A 22,215-nucleotide genomic window follows, 5' to 3' on the forward strand; every position below is an offset into this window, starting at 1 on the left:
CCTCTGCTGTAGCAGTGCATCAAGATACTGGGTAGCAATGTGTGTGAGTGCGGGTAGATTTCATATTCAGTAGGGGGTATTTAAAAGTATGTCTATTCTGAGTTTTAGTTAATTATCTTTTAATGAAAGTGTCACTCATATTCACATCTGTAATATTGGAAAGAGATAATTAGATTTTCAAATGAGAATCAGCCACCTTAAATTTTGCACCAGAAAATACCAAGTATATTTCATTCTAATGAGATCTGTAGTGGGGGTTTTAAAATTCATCATAATGTGCTTCAAGAAAGATAACTCAACAGACTCCAGAGATGAAAGGTTTTTTTCCCCTAAGTCTTCTTAAAGCTATTACATTGAACTTATGCAATTCTGATAAAATATTCAAGAATATTACATAAAAGCTAGAATCGTACTTCCAGTATCACCCTTGTAACCACTACTTATTCTCATTTGGAAGTTTACTTTGACTAAACTAACCGCTTCCATCATCCTAGCCTTGGGTTTTCCCTACTGCCTATGCAAGAGAAAGATGCTAGTTTAAATAGAATGCCTGCGGATCCAGACACTAATTCCTTCTTTCAAATAGGCTGGGCCAAGCGCGCTGTTTGCACACAGCCAGGCACCCTTTATTTACATACATCTGCATATTTGCTCAGACCCCCGCTTTCGCCATCAAAGTGTGGTTCGTGTGCTTAGTATAATAAAATGGATAGAGAAAAGCTCATTACCCTGACTCAGATTTCTCCTTAAAGCTCCCTAGTAAACAAATCTCTAGTCCGATAGTAATTACTTCATCTCATTAAAAAAAAAAAATCTCGAATTGTTACAGGGCATTGCTTTGGTGGCATTTGTATTTTATATTCTTCCTCTCCTCGCTCCCTCTGTGGTGTGTGTGTGTGTGTGTGTGTGTGTGTGTGTGTGTGTGTGTGTGTGTTGAAGTTTGAGAGTTGTACGCAGGGGTGCGTGGGGTGTGAGCCCCGAGGTCCCCATCCCCAGTCCTCTCTGCGGTCGCCTGGTCCAGGGCTCCAGCCGCAGTGCTCCGAGCTTTGGAAGTCGCTAGGCTCCCGGGCAGCTCTGAGTCCCGGCTGCGCGTCATTTTCAGTCTGGGGAATGTTGATCACCTCACTAATTACACCTCTCTCCCCCCCTCCCTCTCCCTCTCCCTCGCTCTCCTCTCTCATTCCCAGAGTGCATATCGGGAATAGACACACAAAGACATGCGCACTCAACTTAATCAGCCATTTTTTTTAAACAGGGCTAAAACGATAATAATTAGCAGAATAAAGACATATCGGATTTTCATTTCCTTTCCTCCTTTTCCCAACCCCTTCACAACCAAACAGCGAGACCGCGGTCGGCACATGCTTTAACTCCTCCGGACCCCCGAGGACCGCTCCATGCCCCCCACTTTCTGCTCCAGCGTTTTTATTTTCACCCAATAAAGTTCGAGGATTATTTTTTTATTATTTTTTTTATTTTTTTAATGAACCCTCTCGTTTTACTTGGATGTAATCAGCTGTAAGTAAAATAAAAGCAAAACAAAAAAGAGGCGAAGATCGAGTAGGAACTGCAGGGGAAATGGAAAGTAAGTTTTTTCTTTAACTTTTATTGAGTAGTTTGTGTTAAATTTAGGTCGAGTATCGATTATCTTTCCAGCCTGATCTTGCACAATCTTTGATATTTCGCTCCCTCTCTCTCCCTCTCCGCCTCTCGCTCTCAGCCCCTCGCTCGCTCGCTCGCTCGCTCTCGCTGGCTCTCCCACACATCCCTCATCCCGACCATCTCTTCCGCTCTGCCCCCCTTTTTTCTGTCTCTTTCCCTCTTTTTTTTGGCTCCAGGATTTGCTCCGCCGAGGGAGGGAGAGGGCACGGAGGGGCTTGATTTTCCACTCTGTTTGGGGAGCTACGTTTTTCGCGATTTAACTTTTGGATGAAGTGACGTTTGGCCGAGCAGTTTTTTTTTAAATCTCTCTCTCTCTCTCTCTCTCTCTCTCTCTCTCTCTCTCTCTCTCTCTCCTCACTCTCTTTTTCTTTCTTTCTTTCTTTTTTGCCCCCACCCCCGTCTTTTTACCACGATGCCAGGGCTCTCCCGTGGCTGTGGGGAAAGCTGTCAGCTCCGCAGCAGCGCGGGTACTGCCGGTGGGGGGGGGTCCCCCGCGAGCCCCGAGATCACGCACCCCGAACGGGAGATGGCTCCTTCCTCTAAACCCACCCTCCGAAAGTTTGGACGTGGGTCAGGGGAGTTTGGAGCCCCCATCTCGGGCTCTCTCGCTGATTTACCCTCCCCCGCCCCTGGTTCAGCCTGTTTCCTTCCCCCGTTACCATCCTTTCCTCCGTTTCTCCTTCTCAAGTTCTCCTCCCCCGCCCCCCCCCCCGAAGGGCACTACTCGCGTGGGGCTGGCGGAGGCCCGGGTGCCGTGCGCCCGGAGCAGGGGGGTTCGGAAAGGATGGGGCGGGCGCAGGGGCTGGGACTGCAGGTAGACACCCGCGGGCTCGGGCTGGCGGCGGCCGGGCTGCCCGCCGCGGCGCCGGGCCGGGAGCCGGAGCGGGAGGCTGCGTGCGGGCGCGTTCGCCGCCGGGGTGCCTTAGATGGGAGCGGAGACGGCCGCGGCTGGGGATCCAACAGAAAAACCTTCTTCTTTTTTTTTCTTTTTTTTTGCAAAGGGCAAGCTGTGTGTGTGTGTGTGTGTGTGTGTGTGTACTAAGGGGCTGTGGCCGACTGTGAGAACTGATTCATTCCCTGGTTAACCCCCCCCCCCCCCCCCCCCCGCCACCCCCCGGCCCCAAAAGGGTTTCAAGTCTACAGATGAACTTCACCTCCTTTAGCTTCTCCCGCCACCGAGCGCGCCTTCCGGCCGGCTGGAGCGGCTGGGCGCAGGGGCTGGAATGCGCCGGGTCTCGCCTTTTTTCTATTCTACCCCCACCTCCCATTCTTTTCTGCCGGAAAAAAAAATATATGTATATATATATTAATAAATCTCTCCTGAAATTGTATAAAGTTTCTCAGCCGATGCCCAAGTTACAGGAGGTCCCCCATCCTGCTCCCCTTCCCCCAGAAGATCGTGTACTGGTTTGTATTTCTTTTGTTACCTGTAATCCGGGCGGGGGGCTCCTTTCTGGCCGGCTCGGGCTTGGGGTCCGGCCCCGAGAGGAGGCTCGCTCCGGCGGGCTCCTTTGGCCGCGACTCCTCACTTCCAAGCGGTTCTGGTGAGGTTTTAGCTACCGTTCGGAGAGACACCCTCCTTGTAGGTACCAAAGGTTCAGATCGCAAACACGGACACCCCCCCCCCCCCCGACCCCTGCGCGCACACACACACACACACACAGGCATACTCACACTCAACACACTCTCAGACCCACAGATTCTTCTTACTCCCCCCCCCCCCCCCCCCGCCTCCGGCCCCCCACCTTGCCTTTCCCCTCCCCCTTCCAAAAAAACCCATATACACAACAACAACCCCCCCCCCCCCCCCCAGCAAACAAAAACCCAAAGACAAGTTCACTGGCCGAAGATGGTGGATTGACACTGACTCAGACAGAGGCAGGTTCACCAGGAAATCTGGCCGTCCCGATTTCTGACAGTTGCATTTCCTCTCCTGAGTCCTCCCCCCCTCCTTTTTTTTTTTTTTATTAACTCTGTTCCATGTTTAATCAAGGATCATGTAGATGGCAAAAGGAGAGACAGAGAGAGAGAGAGAGAGAGGGAGAGAGGAGACAGGAAGAGAGAGAGAGAGGGAGAGGAGAGAGAGACAAGAGACAGGAGGTTCTTTTTTTTTTTTTTATTGTGTTCTCCTGGATTTTCAGTGGCTTGATCCCTATAAACGTTGAGTGGTTAAAGCTCATATGTAGTATTATATTTTTAGTTGGGTGGATGGATGGAAGAGTGAGGGAGAGGCTGTGGCTGCCGCTGCCTTTTCGGGTGTTGCTTAGATTAAGGCTGAGACTTGGCTGCGATTGGGACGCGACAGTGACACAGGCATCGATCGCTTCCATTGAGAGCAATGCAAAAACACAGCCCGGGTATGTAACACCCCCAGTGCCATCCACTCTTGTTTTACTTTATGTTTACTGGCAAAACGGACAGAGCAAGCTCAGACTTTCTTTTTTTTTATTTCTTTCTCTTTCTCTCTCTTTCCCTCTCTCGCTCTTTTCCTCTTTTCTAACTGAAGAATAAAAAGAAGTGTGCATAGAAATTGTTGGAAAGAATGGGTTTAAAACTACAACAGAAAAGAGATATTCGGGATTATTTCACTATCTCTGTGACTATGTTTTAGAGTTTTTCTTCTTCACTGAGAAAGATATTAAAGAGAATGAAGGATTTCTTTCTTTCTTTCTTTTCCTTCTTCGTCTTCTTTCCTCTTCCTTAAAAAAAATCCTTAAGGGAATATTTGATAGTTTTTTCAAGGATTGCGGTTTCAATCAGCAGGAAGGCACACAAAAATAAAAGATGGCTAGCCAGCTGTTTTAACCTCTTGCACCTGGCTACAGTGTGGGGAGCCTAAGGTTTATACAGTTATTTTAATGGTTTTAATATTTATGGGATAAACTGGGGAGAACATCAGTGTGTATTTATTCAGTAGCTGGCTGCTTTTGTGTTTAAAAAAAGTAAACTCATATTTGAGTGTTTTCATTTTTTATAGCAATGAAGGTAGGGTCAATGAAATATGGGGGGAATCCCATAAATCTGAAAAGTGAAATGTACCCAAGGAACAAAGAAAGGTCAGGTAAACCAGCTGTGTAAGTCAAAGCAATAGCACCAACTGTGGGCTTAGACAGAGAGTGGACTCTGAGTCTGTGAAGTGAAAGTTGCCACTTAAAGTTAAAAATGAGGCAACTGTGTTCAGCTCCATTGTAATCTTTTCCAGTTTTTACTAGATGAGCCCAAGTCTGTTCATTAATTTTGAGCTAGTTGGATTATTTTAGAAGATGCTGCACCAGCAAAGGAAAACATGAAGAGGGCTAAGAAAATCACTGCTTAATATTACAGAATTTACTGCTTCCATTCTGACCATGAGCCTAAATTTACACAATGAAATTTGATTATCTCTAATAACAATATTAGATCCTGCCCTGGATGGATGAGAATTGAGGTGGTTTTGTTGATTGCAAGGGTTTAATGTTGCATTTCAGAATCTGATGTGGTTTGGCCTCCCTTCCATTAACTGGAAAACCCCTGAGGTTTTACAATTATTTCTTAAAGATAATACATTTAAGATTGCATTGGTAGGCTGAAGAAAAGTCATAAAGGCAAGAAGGGAAGCCCTTAATAACTCTTGAGATTCAGACATGTTCAGCAGTTAGATTGGCTCTGACTTCACCAAGGGTCGACAATGTGTCATTTCCACGAAGCCAAATTGCCCTCTGCCTATATGATATTAATGTGCAAATCAATATTTCAGGGATTAAATTTCCCTTCTTCATTTTTTATGGTTTCTACCTCAATAAGTCTCAAGTCTATTAGAAGAGGCTGGATGATTTAAAATCTTTCACTGCAGAATGGCTTGTCGAAGTCTGGTTTCACAGACCATTTTAGGATTTTCGTTATAAAGACTTAAAGGCATCTTAAGGAAGTTGAGAGGCAGTGTAGAGCCAGGCTCAATAGTGTAAAGCCCTTGTTCGATTAAGAGCTAAAAGGTATTGAAAATATAATAGATATGTTTATGTAATATATATACATACTGCTGCTTTAAAAATATTATGTTAATCACCTATTGATTTATTTCAAAATCAATGGAAGTTCCTTTCTTATTAGTGATTTGTTCAGCATTCTTGAGGACTATGTTAATTTCCTTACAGACTATGCATGAATTAGTTTAGTGTGAAAGGATTGGAGGGGACAGATTTTTTTTTTCCAATTAGCAACATTTTCCTAGTAGTATTTTTAGAAACCATTGTTTGTGAGAGTAATAATCAAGTGGTGTCATTTGCATACCTTGTTGTCATAGCTATCATTGCATTGTGTGGTTGAATGACGTAGCTGATGTCTGTTAAGTGAGGCCTTCTTCAATTCTATTTTTATCTTTAGTCTCTAGCACTTAGTAGGGACAATGTTTGATGTGACCCTTTTGGAGAAGTATGGTAATAAAGGAAAGTACAAGTGTGATTTGGTCAGAATTAATAAAACAACAACTGAGGGGGTGGTCAAAAGAAAAGATTGTGACTTTATCGCAAAATCTGTGGAAGCCCTACTGTCTATCATTTGGTCGTGTTTTATAGTCTTAAACCATCTGGACGAAGTTCCGCACAGCTGCACGAATTTCATATGTGATAGGACATTTTTTCCATTCAGTGTGAAATGTTCCTTCCTAAAAAACTTACACCAGACTTGCTTAATTTAGTCTGTTAAAAGAAATGCACATGAGAAAGGACAAAAGGCTCTTTAATCTCTGCAAGCTGTTTGTTTTTCTTCAAGATTCCTGTCTGTTTGGGTTTTGAAAAGTCATGTTTATTGAAGAGATGATTCTGAGGTGTGACATTAAAATAATATATGATTTTTGGACTGGTGGCCACACTCCTGCTTAATTTGCACAACTACTTTTTATGCCTGTCAAAACACAGAGCTAATCTATCCTTATTTACAATTAATCTCAATAAAATTAATCTTAACTATGCTTTATTCAGTGGCTTAAAATATCTAATTATATTCAATTAACTGCTGTCATAGTAATTAACATTGCTTAATTGCCTCTGCATATATTTATGTAAAGCTCATTAGGTGCTTCTGACTCCTTTTCCCTTTTCTACTTGCTATTTTTGTGTTGCCAAACCATTTCTGTCTCCCAAGGTTTGACAATGTCAGTGAGAGCAAACTCTTAACATTTTCCTGAAATGAATGTAATTGCTTTCCTTCGAGAAGATACTTGTTATGAGTCTTTAAATACCTGCCACCTCCTCACCCTCTTCATTTTCATCATCGCTGGTCACTAGCACACTCACAAAATATTTTCTGTCATTGTTGCTAGAAATATGAGAAGCCAGGTTAAGCTTTGTATTTACAAATGAAGGGCCTTTCCCTGTCTGCCTAGGGGCTGTACCCACAGGCAGAGGGTTCTTTTTTTCCCCCCTCTAAATCCATGCTAAGGGTTAAAGACTTGGCCAAGGTTCAAACTGAGAAGCGCCCAGGGAAAGTGCTTGTGAATATGTACAAGTTTCATGTAATTAGTGCTTAATTATATTAACATATGCAAATTGTCAACTTAGGAGCTTGTTGAACTGGCAAAGATCAGCTAGGCACAATTGCTGTATTGTTCTGAGGCAATAATGGATTTCAAGTTGAATTGTGGAAACACATAACTAGCTATCTAATTTAACTCATACCATGGTGAAATTTCATTAGTCTCCATGGAGACTGGTTTAATTGTGCTGACTAATGTTCTGGGCTTCAGAATGTCCTAAAAAGAAAGCGTTGTTTGCCTAATCCACCTTACAATGACACTTGTTTGTACATGTTTCCCTCGTGTGGGAATTTGCATATGCAAATAAATAGTTTCTCTGCCCCATTTGTCATGGCTGTTCATTACCCATGAAGAGGACATTGTTACTAGGCTGTTACTGAGTCTCCCAAGACCGGATAGTGTCAACCAGTCCAGCTACATTCTTTCATAATTTGTTTCTGATTAATAGACCAGAGTGAGCCTCATTCTCTTTGGGCATCTGTACAGGGAAGGTCAGTTCTGTAACAGAAGAGTTTCTGCAGTAACTAAAGGACTTTTTCTTCTACTCCTTTTTCTACCCATTGGCTAACATAATCATACTTAAAATAATGTATTCTTGTTCCAAGAATGTCTCTACTAATAATCTCTAGTTTCTTAATGCAAAAGAGAAAAAAAAAGATAGGAAAAAGACAGGAGAGTCTGTTATTGGAATATTAATCCTGTTTTTAACAGAAAGGTAAACTGATATAATTGCTTTTCAGTTGAAGGAATTGGGGTTTATACAAGTGTGAAAGCATCGGAAAAGGATTAGCATTTTTTTTGCATAATGAAAAGCTCTGTTGAATAGGGTTCTGAATGGCTGACTGAATGACTAAGATGAAAGGAAGATGGAAATGCAGACTTCTCTTTCTTTATGTCTGTGCCCTGCTCTCTCTAAAGTTATGTTTGTCCAAGACTTGAGAAAACAAGCAATGGCTCAGATTTCAGCAACTTTCTAAGATGTCCTGAGTTTCCATCATCTTTGGGATTATAATACATATGACAATAGTGCAGCCTGGGGGTGATCAGCAGAAGTTTGCATATAGGAGCTTTCAGAAACATGCCATCCTAGCCAGATATTGTGTAGTGCATATCACAAATTCCCCAACACTTTGATGGTTAAAAGCCCCCACAAACACCCTACAAACAACAACAACAATTGTTTTTAGAAGGGGTCAGGAGTGTGGCATGCATATTTAATTCATCTAAGGATAGAACATACAAGGACCCCCCTAACCCATTGACTGAAAATAACTCTCAATTGGCAGAATACTTCACTGAGGAAAGAGTTGTGTGTTCTGACTTGGAAATGTTAAGTGTTATAAAAGGCCCTATCAGCTTTGCTGCTGGGAAGTTATATAAGAAGAGAATATAGTTGGAAAATACAGTTATACTTTCATAAAGTTCTGACTGCAGTTTTCATGGTGCTTTGGTCAGTATCTCATATGCTTCATTTAAAGATAAGTCTCTTTTAAATGTCTAAGTAGTGTAGCTTCATTCTGAGAAATATTCGCAGTGAGGTTTTCCCTTGTCACTAGTTGGGCAGTGACTGGTTATCAGTTGACAATGAGATCAGGGCTCTTAATGATGTTTCTTCAACCATAATGAGGGCAGTTAAAATGCCATAAGTATTAAAGATATTTTCAGAGGTGGGAACTGGTTCCTTTGTATGTATGTAAATTGATAGCAGTGTAGATGGTTATTTATATGTATACATTTTAAATAAGCTCTTTCTGGTTTAGGGTCACCACAAATGATACATTGAAGACTGCCTCAGAGCAGGACTGAAAGAGCCCACCAGATATTAACCTAACTGGTTTGTTGCTAGATGGTAGGACTTCTATTTACTGTATCACTTTAGTGGTTCAGTTGCTGAGGTACTATTAAGATGGTTATATGGAAACTTGGGAAATCAGAAGTGTTTCACATAAATTAAAGTATAAGGGTTGCCTCTTGAGTGCAGCATATTTATTATAAAGGAAAAGTGTTTGATCTTTGTTATAAAGTCACCCAAATTCTTTATTACACTCCTTTTTAAAATTTGTCAAGAAATTCTGGATTGTTTCAGAAACTTTTATGGTTAACTTTATGATATGCTTGAAAAAAGTCTTAAAAGAACAAAAAAATCCACATGGAGGCTATTTTTTTACATGTATAAGGGCTTATTAAGGTATTTCCATAAGAAAAATGTGTTAATTTAAAAAATAAATTCATTTATATTTTAAGACATTGTTAACCAGGCACCATGTGTTGTAATTGGCAGTGCTCCAGCCACCGTGGAAGTGGATCACACATGGGTTAATAGTAGCTTATGTGATGTCTGCATTCTCAGGAAATGGGCAAAAGCCCAGGGTATTCTGATATCAAGATTGTAGGAATGAGACAGAAAGCAGAATATATGTTTATATGTGAACAGATGGACACATGTGAGAACTGAAAGTGCACAATTTCTCTTGGCACTTGTTTGAGTTATCCCTGATGATATAACCAAGATCTTAGTGCACTCACAGTCTTTGATGGCTAAGGACAAAATGGGCTTTTAATGAGGGCTCAATGGCATTATTTTCTTGCATAGGGATTGTACTTCTTGTGATCTTGCTGGAGTTAATGTTCTGTTAATTCCCTAGTTTTGGAGGTTCACAAGTTGCCTTGAAAGGTTGATATGGTTTCAGGTTTGATGTAAAATCCTCAGCTCAAGAATGGCTGCTTCCTACTCTTTATTCCTTTAAAGTTTTGTGAATGAAATAAAATATTTGCCTTTTGGAGGCATATTTGAACGTACACACTCAACTTAAAAATAGCTGTGAGGCTAAAGTTGTAGTTGGCAAGTAATATCCCTGGTATAATGAACCACTTCAATATACAAGGGTTAAAAAAATTCACACCATTTAAGATTTTAATACACTTAGTGAAAAAGTCAGGATATCCTGATGGTCCATGCAAGTTTTGAATAAGTGATTTGCACACCCAGGTTAGAAGTTCACACTCCAGTAGCAGATATTCAAATGATAGAGTGTTGTTTGTCCTGGGGTTATATCAGTGATCTGATAATAATTACTGAATGGTGGTACTTTACCTTTAATGGTGGTACATTTATCTTTAAAGGCAAAGTTGATAGGTTCCATTGTTTTCTAGTTATAAGAGCAGAAACATTGTACAAATATTTATTTAGGTCGGAATCATTTTAACCAGGGAAAATTGATATAGTGGTTAAGGTAGGCATCTTATAACTGTCCATAAAATTATTTTCCTTCACTGTAAAGAAGAAAGGAAATCTATAGTTGTAACAATGTTAAAATATAGAAAGACATGAGATGGTATATTCCATATCTTAGTATTGTTAAAAATCAAAACAAAATACAACTTCACAAAAGAAGTTTTTTGGAGAATCTTAAATTTACTTGCTTGGATATATAAATTGAAAAAGTCAAATGTCAATAGATTTATAGTTTTTAGGACCCCTTCATTATACCTGCAGTAGTTTAATAATATGGGTCCTTTGAAATGCAGTTTATAGTTCTCTCTCTCTCTCTCTCTTTCTCTCTCTCTTTCTCTCTCTCGGAAGCATAAATTTTGGAGTGATGTTAATAATACTCAAACCATTAATTAAAAATGAATGATCTCTTTTGATGTGGTAGACACAATTATTTCATCCTTGCTAACATTCTCCTCCACCAGGAACGAGTACACACATAGCCACATACATGAGCCTTCTTTCCACAATACTTCTTCCCTCTCCTCTTTAGATGCACTCACAGTGGTACCCTGTGGAATTTCCTTCTATAGACTCACTCACTGTTTTTCATCTTCTAAGAACTGGCCAATACAGTCTCACAGAAGAGAGTAGGTAGAGTGGCAAAGTATTTAAAAACTCTCAAAATACTAGAGTCTGGAAACTGCCGGTACACTTGGCTTATTTCATAATAATAGATATTGAGTTCAGGGGAAGTTATCATTGACTTACAAAATGGGTTGTGCATGTGATGACAAAACTGAAATATCGTCACTTAAGGACTATAGTTGCTTAGGTATATTGAAAAGGGCTCATGGTATGAATGAATAGGAAGATCATGGGTATGGTGAATGGTAGAAAAGGTAATTAGGCTATGATAGTCCAACAACCATAGTGTCTTCTCAGAGAAATTGTGACTGAGAGGAACCATAGACTCTGGATGGCCTTTTATCACTGTGGCTGTTAAAGTGGATTTTTATGTGGTGAGAGGTTAGAGTAGGTGTTTCCAGGCCAAGAAAAGTCTATGGATCAGAAAAATACTGATGATCTCAGTAACCTAAAATGTACTTTTAATAATCATGAACACAGTGTGAACAAGAACAATGTTTCTATACTGTATATGGAGAATAAATGCAGACAAGGCTGAAGCGTTTTAGAGGCAACTAGTGTGCAGAGACAGTGAAAAGTAGGGCCAAGTGTTCTTTGATTCTGTTTACTTTTTAAATGAGTTTATTTTCATTTTAATTTTAGACATATGAAAATCAATTTCATTTTTTTGGACAACTGAGTGGCCGACAGGGATTGTATTAGCTTTCTAAGATAGAGAAGTTAAATTCTTGAATGTGTGAATTTACCCAAGTTGCTTTATCTTTCTGAGCCTCAATTTCCTCACATCTTAAGATGGATGTGGAAATTGCATGAGATCAAAATGTGGTGAACATAAAATTAATTGAATGTGACAGGGTGATATACCCAGACTATATGTCCCTCCCCCAAATAGCTATCTTGAATGTAATGTTCAATTAGAGAGCTTGTGATAAAGCAAATCCACACAGATGTTGTAAAGATGCCCCTCTATGTGAGAAGGAGAAAGAAATTGTATAGAAAAGCAGTAGCCTTATCTCCTTTGTTTTTCCTATTGGCAGGTAGCTATATGGCATCTAGTTGAGTAGTCTACCACATATTATCTGACACTACATCATCACGAGTTGATTTGGTTCTGAGGGCTTCTAGATATTTAGTGTGTTTCTGGTTCTTCAATTATCTAAGAAGCAAATTAGGAAAGAAACAGTTTTAAATAATTCAGTCCTTGGTCAATCCACATAAACTCAAGATTCCAGACTGTCCATTAAACACAATAATACAAGAGACCACAATGCTTATTTTAGTTTTGCAGTTGACCCAGTCTGCCTGAAAGCCTATGAATTAGGGGATTTTCCAACACTGGACTAGAAATCATAGAAGTGCCTTTTTACATAATTGATATTAAAATATTTTGTAATGCTATGAAAGGAATGCAAGTACTGTTACTGCTAGCATCAACCTACAGAAGAAATACAACTTTTTAAACTATAGTAATATCTGTAGAATCCCTACATTTTCTTAGGGGATTTTATTGCCAAGTTTGGGGTGTCTGTGGCTTAATTTGAAGGAGATCAACAGTTCTTTATCTTTGTATAATACTATATCTTATGAAGAACAAACCAGGTTCATAGTTTATTAAAGTATGTATATATGTATATAATTTTGAACCATACAGATAATGAAATATATCTTTGTTATAGTTTTAAAAATCTTTTTGGTCTTTTATCATTTTGAATTTAATTTTAATAATTTTAATAAACATTTTGAAATCTTGTTTGTATTTTATGAGAAATATAACTGCATTTGGGTTATGACCTCCTGATTTTGTGTTTGAGTTTTGCTTAATATTTATGTATGTTTGTTTGTGAAATAGTTAAGATGTTTTTAAAGAAAAAAGTCCACAATGAACCTTGAATTGACAGTTTATTTGGAGCATATTTCCTTAAGTCTATGCATATAGTGAATATTGATTAGAGTAAGGATATACTTCAGTAAGGGAAGCAATGATTTAGCAGTGCGTGTGTGTGTGTGTGTGTGTGTGTGTGTGTGTGTATGTGTGTGTGTGGGGGGGGGTAATTCTTAAGGATTTCTTCAGATAAATTATAGCTATCTTGAAGGCAGCACCCAAATCTATCCACAGTGGTAGATATGTATTTTAAACACCTTGGTGCTTAGTATTTATCTAGTGAATGAATGAATGATCATTAAAAGCATACAATAGAAAATTTCAGTTTCTATGCTCCTGGAATCTGTTTCTCCTCTTGAAATCAAGCTGTGTGTGTGTGTGTGGGGGGGGGGTATGAAACATAAAATCAGTTCATGCAATGTTGGAAAATTCCACAGAGAACTTTATCTTTCAGTGCAATCTAAGTGGGTTTTCATATTAGAACCATAGATTGCTGCCATTGGAATGGGGTAGAATAAAAATCCCCTTGTTTCATTGATAAGCAATTGAAGCTCATAGAGATTCCTGGAAAACATCACATACCTAGAGCACACAGGTGATGGAATCTTGCAAGTGTGTGAGTGTGAGTGTGAATGCCTTTGTGCCTATCAGTGAACTATTTAACTCATTTTTCATTTTAGGTGATTAAGCTTCTACAACAAGAATATGAAATTTATTTTTCATTGTTCTGAGGAGAGAGAGAGAGAGAGAGAGAGAGTGTGTGTGTGTGTGTGTGCGTAGTCTTTCCTAACGAAATGAATTTCTTCAGGTGTCCCAATTCCTGTGATGACTGGCTGGTGGGATTGTAAAGCTAACTTTTACAGATAGAACAAAAATTGCCTGAAGCGTGAAAACTTGCAGGAAACATAAGGGTGGGTCACATAATCATCCTGCAGTGAAGCAGGGTGCAGATTAGGAATCATTATGGTTTGCCAGAAGTTGCTGGTCATAGAAGGCTGTTTAAGTGCTCACTGTCAACAAGGAAATCACGGGCAGCACTTAAAGTGGCTCACCTCTGATTTATTCATAAACCTCACAGGAGCACTTGGCTTTGTTCTTGCTCTAGGAAAGGGGACTGATGCCAATAAGGACAGGAATAAAGAGCTCCTTGCATGGTCCAAGAGTGAATAGCACTTTACCTCAAAGCCTGACCTCCTCTCTGGCAGTCTGTTATAGGGAGTTGACTCTGATTGGCTGGGTGTCCTCAGATGAATGGAGAGAAAGAGGTTGTAACAAGGATCTACTCTGTAAACTCCTGAGTGTATGTAACAAGACCTGTGCAACTTGGAACTTGGGTTCTCACTTAATCTAAAGGTTGTGGTCTTTATATGAAATGGAAAGACTTTCCTTCACAAAGAGCTTGAAAAGTTTCACATTTAATAATTGTTAGAAAAATATTGCTTCTTTCTAATCGAAAATACAATGATCTCAGAGTAACATTGGTTCTGACAATCATACTCTCCTGCCCCTGGACAAAAGGGAATTGGGAGAGATTTAATGCACTAGGAAACAAAGGGTATGAGAATAAACTAGGTATGACATGGGGGCAGAAACAAAGAAATGGTTGAGTTTACCAATTGATTAGCCATGTTTATCTGAGAAGCTTCATTTGTGTCACTTCACAAATTAGGTATGCTCTGCTCCAGCCTCCATGTTGAGAAGAACAAGGCTAAAGGACCTTTAAAAGACAGTCAGCTGGCTGGCTTTCACTGGGGCAGAGGTTGAGTGGAGTTACTTAAATCCCCAGAGCAACATTAAGTTAAATGCTAGACTTTCCCCCACCACCCCCCAATCCCATTCATTCAGGCTTCACTTTTCTCCCTTTGATGACATTGGTTTCTGATTACTTACAGTGCATATATTTACCAATACATTTTTCCCCTCAAAATTTCACAACTCATTATTGGAACCCAGAAGGGCCTTATAAGGAGATGGCGATGAGAGTTAATGATATAGCTTTAGATAAAGCCATCCTCCTGTGCAATCACATCAGAGTCATCAGCTCATTTGTCATGGCTGAAGTGAAAATGTCAGGGCCAATGAGTGTATGAGTGCTGAAGGGGCAAAAGGGCTTTTGGAGACAGAACCCCTCCCTCCCCCCTTTTTTTTTTGGTACTAGGAGTCAGCCATGGCTTAGATTTAACTCCAGGGAAATTTAAGGATTAGCCAATGCTGTGTACAAATCTTGAGCCTAACAGAATTAGTTGAGAAAATGGAGAGGTGGAAGTCATGAGGATGGGCACATTTCTGGAGACCCGCTCTAGGCTGCCACCCTGAAACTATGGAAAAGCATGATCTAAATTGATTGCCACAATTTTAGGGGATATATTGTTTGCAGGATCTTTGACTTTTCAACAAGATTGAAGTCAAAGGTTTGAATGGCTTCAAGAAAAGACCTGCATACCATATGCTAAATGTGTATACATAGCTTTTGTTTTAAGTTTAGCTACCTTGAAAAGAATTCAACCCTTTCATCCATCTAAAGCTTTCCAGAGAGATAATATTTGAATACAGAAAAGTAGTTTTCAAGTATAAAGTCCATCTGACAGTACAGTAGAGTGAAAGTTAACAATTTAAATAACAATACTGATGGTGAAATACTGGTTACACTGTTGAATTCACAGGAAACCCAGAAACTTTCTTTACACAGAGTTCTTTCTGAAACTTTAATTGAAAAGTAACTTATTTTCTTTAGTCCCAGGAGTTCTTATCTTTGATAGACCAATAGTAGCAGATTTACTTCATTTTGGGTCCAGTTAACTGTTCTGTTTCAGATAATGTACCCATACAACCTTTTCTTGTTTAATTCTATTGATTTACAGTGTTAAAGTGGAATAATCTGATACCTGTTTCCTGCCCTTTGAGTATTTGTCGTCAAAGAGGCTGATTAGTTTTTCCCCCAGCTCTTTAGCTGTTTTAAATGTATAATTATCATTGCATGTCATTTGATAGCAGCACTAATTGCTGCCAACTATTGTCTGTTTGCACTTAATACTGAAACCTGATCAACATCCTGCTTTGGCTGATGTTTGGTGGTAAACTTTAATTAACTCTTATTGCATTGAAGAAGAGTTCAGGCTTGGTGCTAACTAATCATTTACCTTCATTATGTCCTGACAGCTCCACTTGTTCTTGGTCCTAATAGATACACCAGTCAGTAAATAAACCTGCAAAGCTCAGGCCTTGTAGTTGTTCCACACTGATATTTTGCTACTTAAAGTATAAGATAATTGGGCACAGATAATTATTTAGTTAGTTTGGTATCTCTAGTTCTGCAGACACTAATCTTAAATTGCTTCTTTCATGCTGGACAATTTCATTTTAATAGAAACTGTAGATTTGAGATAACATTATTCTTTCAACATGGCTCCTGTGACCATGCATCTTTTGAATCAATACAATTAAGCTTGTCTCCTGTTGGAATTCTTGTAATTATTTTTCCTGAAATACTTTTCCTGTAATGATATTGAAGTTAAAGTAATCAGGTTACCAGCAGATCATGTAAAATTCAACTCAAAATTGCTGGCTGCTTGATTTTAATTTGTCTGACATCAAGTTTGTTTGAAAAGGGATAATATGTGGGTAAACCAAGGAGCTTATAATTATGGTTGACGTTTGTTTGTTTATAATGAAATCTAATTAAAGTTCATACATTTAAAACACAAAAGTTAATTACAGAATTGCTCACTTCACTGATGGGCAGCAGTCAAATTAACTTTCAGGCCAAAAAGAATGAAAAAAGAGAAGAAAGAAAGAAAACAAGGAAAACCCCAAACAAAAAGCTCTTCATAATAGAAATAAAATAACCAAATAATCTTGGTAATCAAACATGAATTTGCCAATATTTCATCCAGAAGAAAACTTGGCAGTCCACTTACATTCTTGATTATGCTAGTCCTAATGTGGTTTTTAATATAAGGTAATTTAAAATATGTACATGGGATATAAAAAAGACTTTTATTTGGTAGATGTTAAGAATATTATGAACTAAGAGTCAATTGGTTGTGATTTAAAGAATTATGCATATAACTTTCTTCACTCAAACTACTTGAAATCATGTAAAAGCATTGAAATCATTGCTCAGGAAATACGAATGTTTGCTGAAATACCTGAACCTGTGATTAGTTTTATGAGGATAATTATATAGGTATAACCTGCAAGGAATGTTTTTTTTTAATGTATTTACACTATTGCATTTGTTGTTATATTGGTTATGCAATTATATTGGTGGGGGAAAGTGAAATGTAAATAATTACACACTATTTTCTCTTTCAAATAATCAGTTGTCAATAGTTCATCTATCAGTTCTACATATGAATAATTGAGGGAAAATACAGATATATACATTGTAGATGAGATAAATAACATGTGCAGTGATTTTTCACTCATCTAGTAAATCTCTTTTTGAAGCCAAAACTTCTATACTTAAAAAACCAATTAAGATTACTTTTTAAGTGTTCCTAAGTGATGGCTTTAAAAGTATTATCAACTCAACGCTCTGTAGATAGGCCAGAGAGAATAGGCAACTACATTTTAAAGATCAACAACAGAAATGTACAAAAGACATGGAAACTGTGATTTATAAATGTTCAAAAATGATTGATATAGACCATATTTTTTCCCTCTAAGGTAAACTAAAGGGTTTCCTGTTAAGGCATATTTAGTGGTATGATACACTTGAACTCTCAAATATGATAAGCATTGAGGGAGAGGATCTAAGAAGGGAAATAAATGTCTCCATTACTGGAATGCTTATAAAATTGACATCAATTTATATAATCTGGTATTTTTAGGGAGTATATTTATATATTTTTATATAATACCCAATCATTTAATAGAAATCTATTTTGTTAAAGAAGAAAAAGTTAAAGCTTCATATATTCACATATCTCAAATACTCCTTTGCATAGACAAGACAAGGGAAGATGAATTAATACTTAAGTATATCTAAGTAACTGCATTCAGAAGTTCCCTTTCCTTCGTTAGAGGAAGCATAAAAAGTCAGCATATTCTCACAATATTGGCAAACAACAGCTTTCTAGTAATACTTTAGCTGATTAGGACATCCTTACCCGTTAATGAAGCAATCACTACAAAACCCCAATGTCAGCTGGAATAGGAGCAAAACAGTATCAAAGAATCAGAAAGAGGCACTGAACATAATTACTGTTCGTGTCCTTGTCTTACACCAATGCAAGCTACTCATTTCCAGTTAGAATGCACAAGACAAGTAGAAACCAGCTAGATTGGTTAAAAGCACCAAAGTTTGTTTGCAGTGGTAGTGAAAGTATTGGGTCCTCTTTGTCCACTGATTCTGAAATTTTCCTGAAGCAAACAAATAAAATGAGTCATATAATAGAGTAATTTGGTTAAAGAGAAATTATTGATTCCTCTCAAAGAAAAGTAACTGGAGTTTGATTAAAGTTGTAAAGAAAACGGTAAAACTCCTATTTCCCATAACTAATCAAATTAAGAACTATTGGACTCAGTGGTAAAGTATACCTTTCCTCTTTAGTTCTGCAAGGCACATGGAATTGTGACACAAAAGTACATGTAAACTTAGTGATGTGAGAGAGGATAAAGGGAAATGAGGGTAGCAAGAGAGAAAGAGGGAAAATGGAAAAGAATCAAAGAAGGACTAGAAGACTTTGCATCAACCACAAGGGTCCTATTTATAGAGAAAGAAACAAATCTGCATTGAATAACTAATTTAGCTTAATGAGAAAAATGAGAGAGGGCCAGGGAAAAATGACTTCGTTGACTTGCACACTGACATTTGTCTTTGTAAACTTTCCCTTCTTAAAAATGTGCTTGTTTTAAATGCGGAATATATTTGGTTACATCCTTCTATTCAAACTTAATTACCTTCTCCCCTTTGTCATGACATGGGTGGAAAGTTTTTGCCGTGTCAGGAGAGGTCGTCACACATTCTTTTGCAGTTCTCTTCATTAATTCCTTCTTGCAGAAGCATTTTCTCTCGTGCTGGGAAGGTAGAAGGGTGTAACAGAAGAGGCCTGAAACATCAGCAGGAAGCTCTAAGCTGGTTAATGCAGTATAATTGTCTGGACATAGACTGGTCTTTGTTTGTGTGGTTCACTCCGAATCAGCTGTAATTAACTCCAGAGTGTTTCCAGATTGCCAGCAAAGAAAAATTACAGCTTTTCTGTTTTAAATTGTAAAGCTCACAAACATTAACTATGCAGATTGCATTTACTTTGATATATTTCTATGCTGCCAGAGAAAAGCTTGCTTGGCTCCCCATCCTACCTCTAAAAAAATGTGCTTTTGTTAAGTTATTTGATTTAGTGTCTATTGGAACATAATGGCTTCTTAATAGTTGGGTTTGAAACCTTTTCCCTTCATATTTGCCATCCTTCGACATTCTCTGTTTGCCTTCCTTTTACTAATATTTTTAAGACTGCAGTGGGAGTATTAAATGCTATGACATGCTAAATATCTTCTAAAATAAGCAAATTGTAGAGAAGGCTGGTTTAAAAAAAACAAAACACCTTAAAGGATGGAGATCAGAGATGTCTTCTGACGTAAGTAGGGTTTCCACCTAGGTATTTACCTATGTTTGGTTATATCAAAAGAGAAGCTGTAAGAAAAGGACAATTTCACTACCTTCTTCTCTTGATCAGCACACCACACCCTTTTAAAAGCTTTTGTACAGTGGTTTGTAATTATGAATTCCAATGTGAGTAAAAATGAGGTAGTGGTGTGAACTAACACAGCCTGGTACACAAAAGATCTGTCAGCAACTGATGCAAGGAAAAAAAAAAAGTCCAACCAAAAATCTTTTTTTTTCTTTCTTCTGAATTTAACAATAAGGAATTTAAGCCTCAATGTGGCTTTAGCAACCAAAGAAAAGAAGCTCTGGTGTCTGCATAATACCACTTTGATGGATTTTTTTCATCAGTTCTCTGTACGTGGCAACAAATAAACAAGTATAATTATACTTGTGAAGGTCTATTCATTGCTTTGTCAGGATTAGATATATGTGCCGTTTTCACACTGCGCCTCTCTTTTGTCTTTGTCTAACTCACTATGACATATTGATAGAGGATTTGGAATGGGGAAAAGGCCACAGCAGAGACAGTGATGACCTTTGGAAACTTGATATAATTCAAGGATTTTTATTTATTTTCTATTTTTTTGATTTGTAACTTGTTATCATATTTTCTTGTAAGTGGACAACTTTTAAGCCATTTAAAATGGGGTAGATAAAAATTCAGAGCGCTTTGAAATGGCTAAAGAGTAGATGAGAATGAAAACAATAGGCTAAGAAGCACATTGGTCTCCTTTCCCAGCACTTAGCAGAGTGGCTAACCTAGCATTCCTTTCCTATTATTCTGGCCTCTTGATCAGATCACGTTCTTTTTAATCATTTCACAAACACTGTCTCACTGGACCGTAGAAGAGGGCTGGGACAATCTCAATTAAAAAACAGAGGTAAAACTGGCCTCTCTGATTTTTGGGTTCTAATGGGAAATCTGCTTGCTGAATGCAAAGGAATTCTTCTATTGTTCAGAGAGGACCCCTTTCATTAGTCTGGCTCCTGTAGGTGGGTTTGGTCATTTAGCAGAGCAGAGTTTGGGCAGCAGTGACTGCAGACGAAAGCAAAGCAGAGAGAGAGAGAGAGGGGGGGGGGGGGAGAGAGAGAGAGAGAGAGAGAGAGAGAGAGAAGTTCTTTTCTGCATCTTTTACATTATTTCCGAAAGAGGGATTTGATATGATCAAAGTCACAAATCTTGTGAAATACTGAGAATACCAAAAAAAAAAAAAAAAGTACACATATTAAGCAGACCGGCAGGTATGTATTGCTCTGACTTTAGCATTAAAATTACATTAAGTTTTCTCTTATGAATTTCTGAAGGACTTTGTTGGTTTTTAAAAATAGAATGTTTGGCATTGTGGATGACAAATTGGTGAAGCCTAAATAGAAGACAGCTAAAATGGTGAAGTAACTTTTTTAGTGAATTAACTTTGTATGCAGTCATTTTGAAATGAATTCTGTGGCTTAAGTTAAATGGTTGGCTTTGTGATCTTTATGCTGGGACTTACACAAAACTGGCATAAATTTCCTAAATGGATCACATCGATAAAAGAAAAACGTCATCTGACATTGATGACAGTGAAATCACTTAGCATCATCCTCAGTGTCACTGTTCAGGCTGATCTAAATAACTTTGTAACTGCATGAACTAAAATGATCCCATCAGAATAGACTGATAAACATGATGATGGTTAGTTACAGTTAATAGTTATAGAAAAAAAGTCAGGTAATATATTTCCAGCTATATCAGTTTAAATAGTTTTGTTGTTGTTGCCTTTGGAATGAAATATTTTGATTGTGTAGAAGACTTACTTATGTATTTGACATAGTTTCTGATTAATGTATAGCTTATTGAGAAAAACATTCATAGACAATTTTGTATAACATTATATGGGAATATTATAACAATATATATTCTAATACATTGGTTTGACCCTTGATGGATCTTTAATATAACTTCTATAATATTTTGTGTAGTCACTTCTGTCTCTTTTAAGGTAGAATTAAAAAGGGAAATCTATTTTATATAGAGAAATAGGGAGATGATACATTGTGCAGTCCATTTGGCATGTGGCCAAAATTATTAACTACATATTACCCATAATTCATTTGAGGTACACTTAGAATGTGTGTAATCAGTGAAGTGAATTTTTTTCTTGGTCTGTGTGCGTGTGTGTGTGTGTGTGTGAGAGAGAGAGAGAGAGAGGGAGAGAGAGAGAGAGTGTGAGAGCTGAGGAATAATGTAGGGATAAAGACAAAGTTGAATTCCAGTAATAATGCAATACTTAGAAACTTTTACAAAACTGTAAGACACTTGGTAGCTTTACTTGCTCTTTATAGTTAAGACTAATCTTCTTTCAAATATCAGATATATGAACCGAGATTAGTCCATTATTTTATCATTGTGGAAAAAACATTATGTTTTCTGGAACTTTGTATTTTAATTAGCATCATAGTTTACCACTTTCCACCTCGCTTTCATTCCAGACCCCTAGTGTCATTGTGAATTCTTTATTTCTTTCAGTCCATCAAGGAATTTTATTTTAGGCATTTTTTTTCTGCCTTCAGTATGTGCATATTGTGTAGAATTGGTAAATGCAAAGGTAAACATTAAACTTTGTGGCCTAATTAGAAAATTGTTAGGTTTTCATGGTTCTGGTTATCAGATTATTTCACAGGGTTTTAAAAGCTGCATGCATGTCATT

The 22,215-nt window shown here is 38.1% G+C and overlaps 1 protein-coding gene across 1 annotated transcript in view; it reads left to right on the plus strand.

Moving 5' to 3' along the window:
• The first annotated feature begins 1,207 nt into the window (after positions 1–1,207).
• Positions 1,208–22,215, plus strand: part of Zfhx4 (zinc finger homeobox 4) — a 193,060-nt gene continuing 172,052 nt past the window's right edge. Inside the window, exon 1 of the mRNA XM_042680697.1 lies at positions 1,208–1,585. The gene's annotated coding sequence lies outside the window, so the exon portion shown is untranslated. The remainder of the gene's footprint in view (positions 1,586–22,215) is intronic.

Source organism: Dipodomys spectabilis, unplaced genomic scaffold (genome assembly GCF_019054845.1).
Source record: "Dipodomys spectabilis isolate Male_0828 unplaced genomic scaffold, ASM1905484v1 ptg000063l, whole genome shotgun sequence".
In the NCBI taxonomy this organism is placed as follows: Eukaryota; Metazoa; Chordata; class Mammalia; order Rodentia; family Heteromyidae; genus Dipodomys; species Dipodomys spectabilis.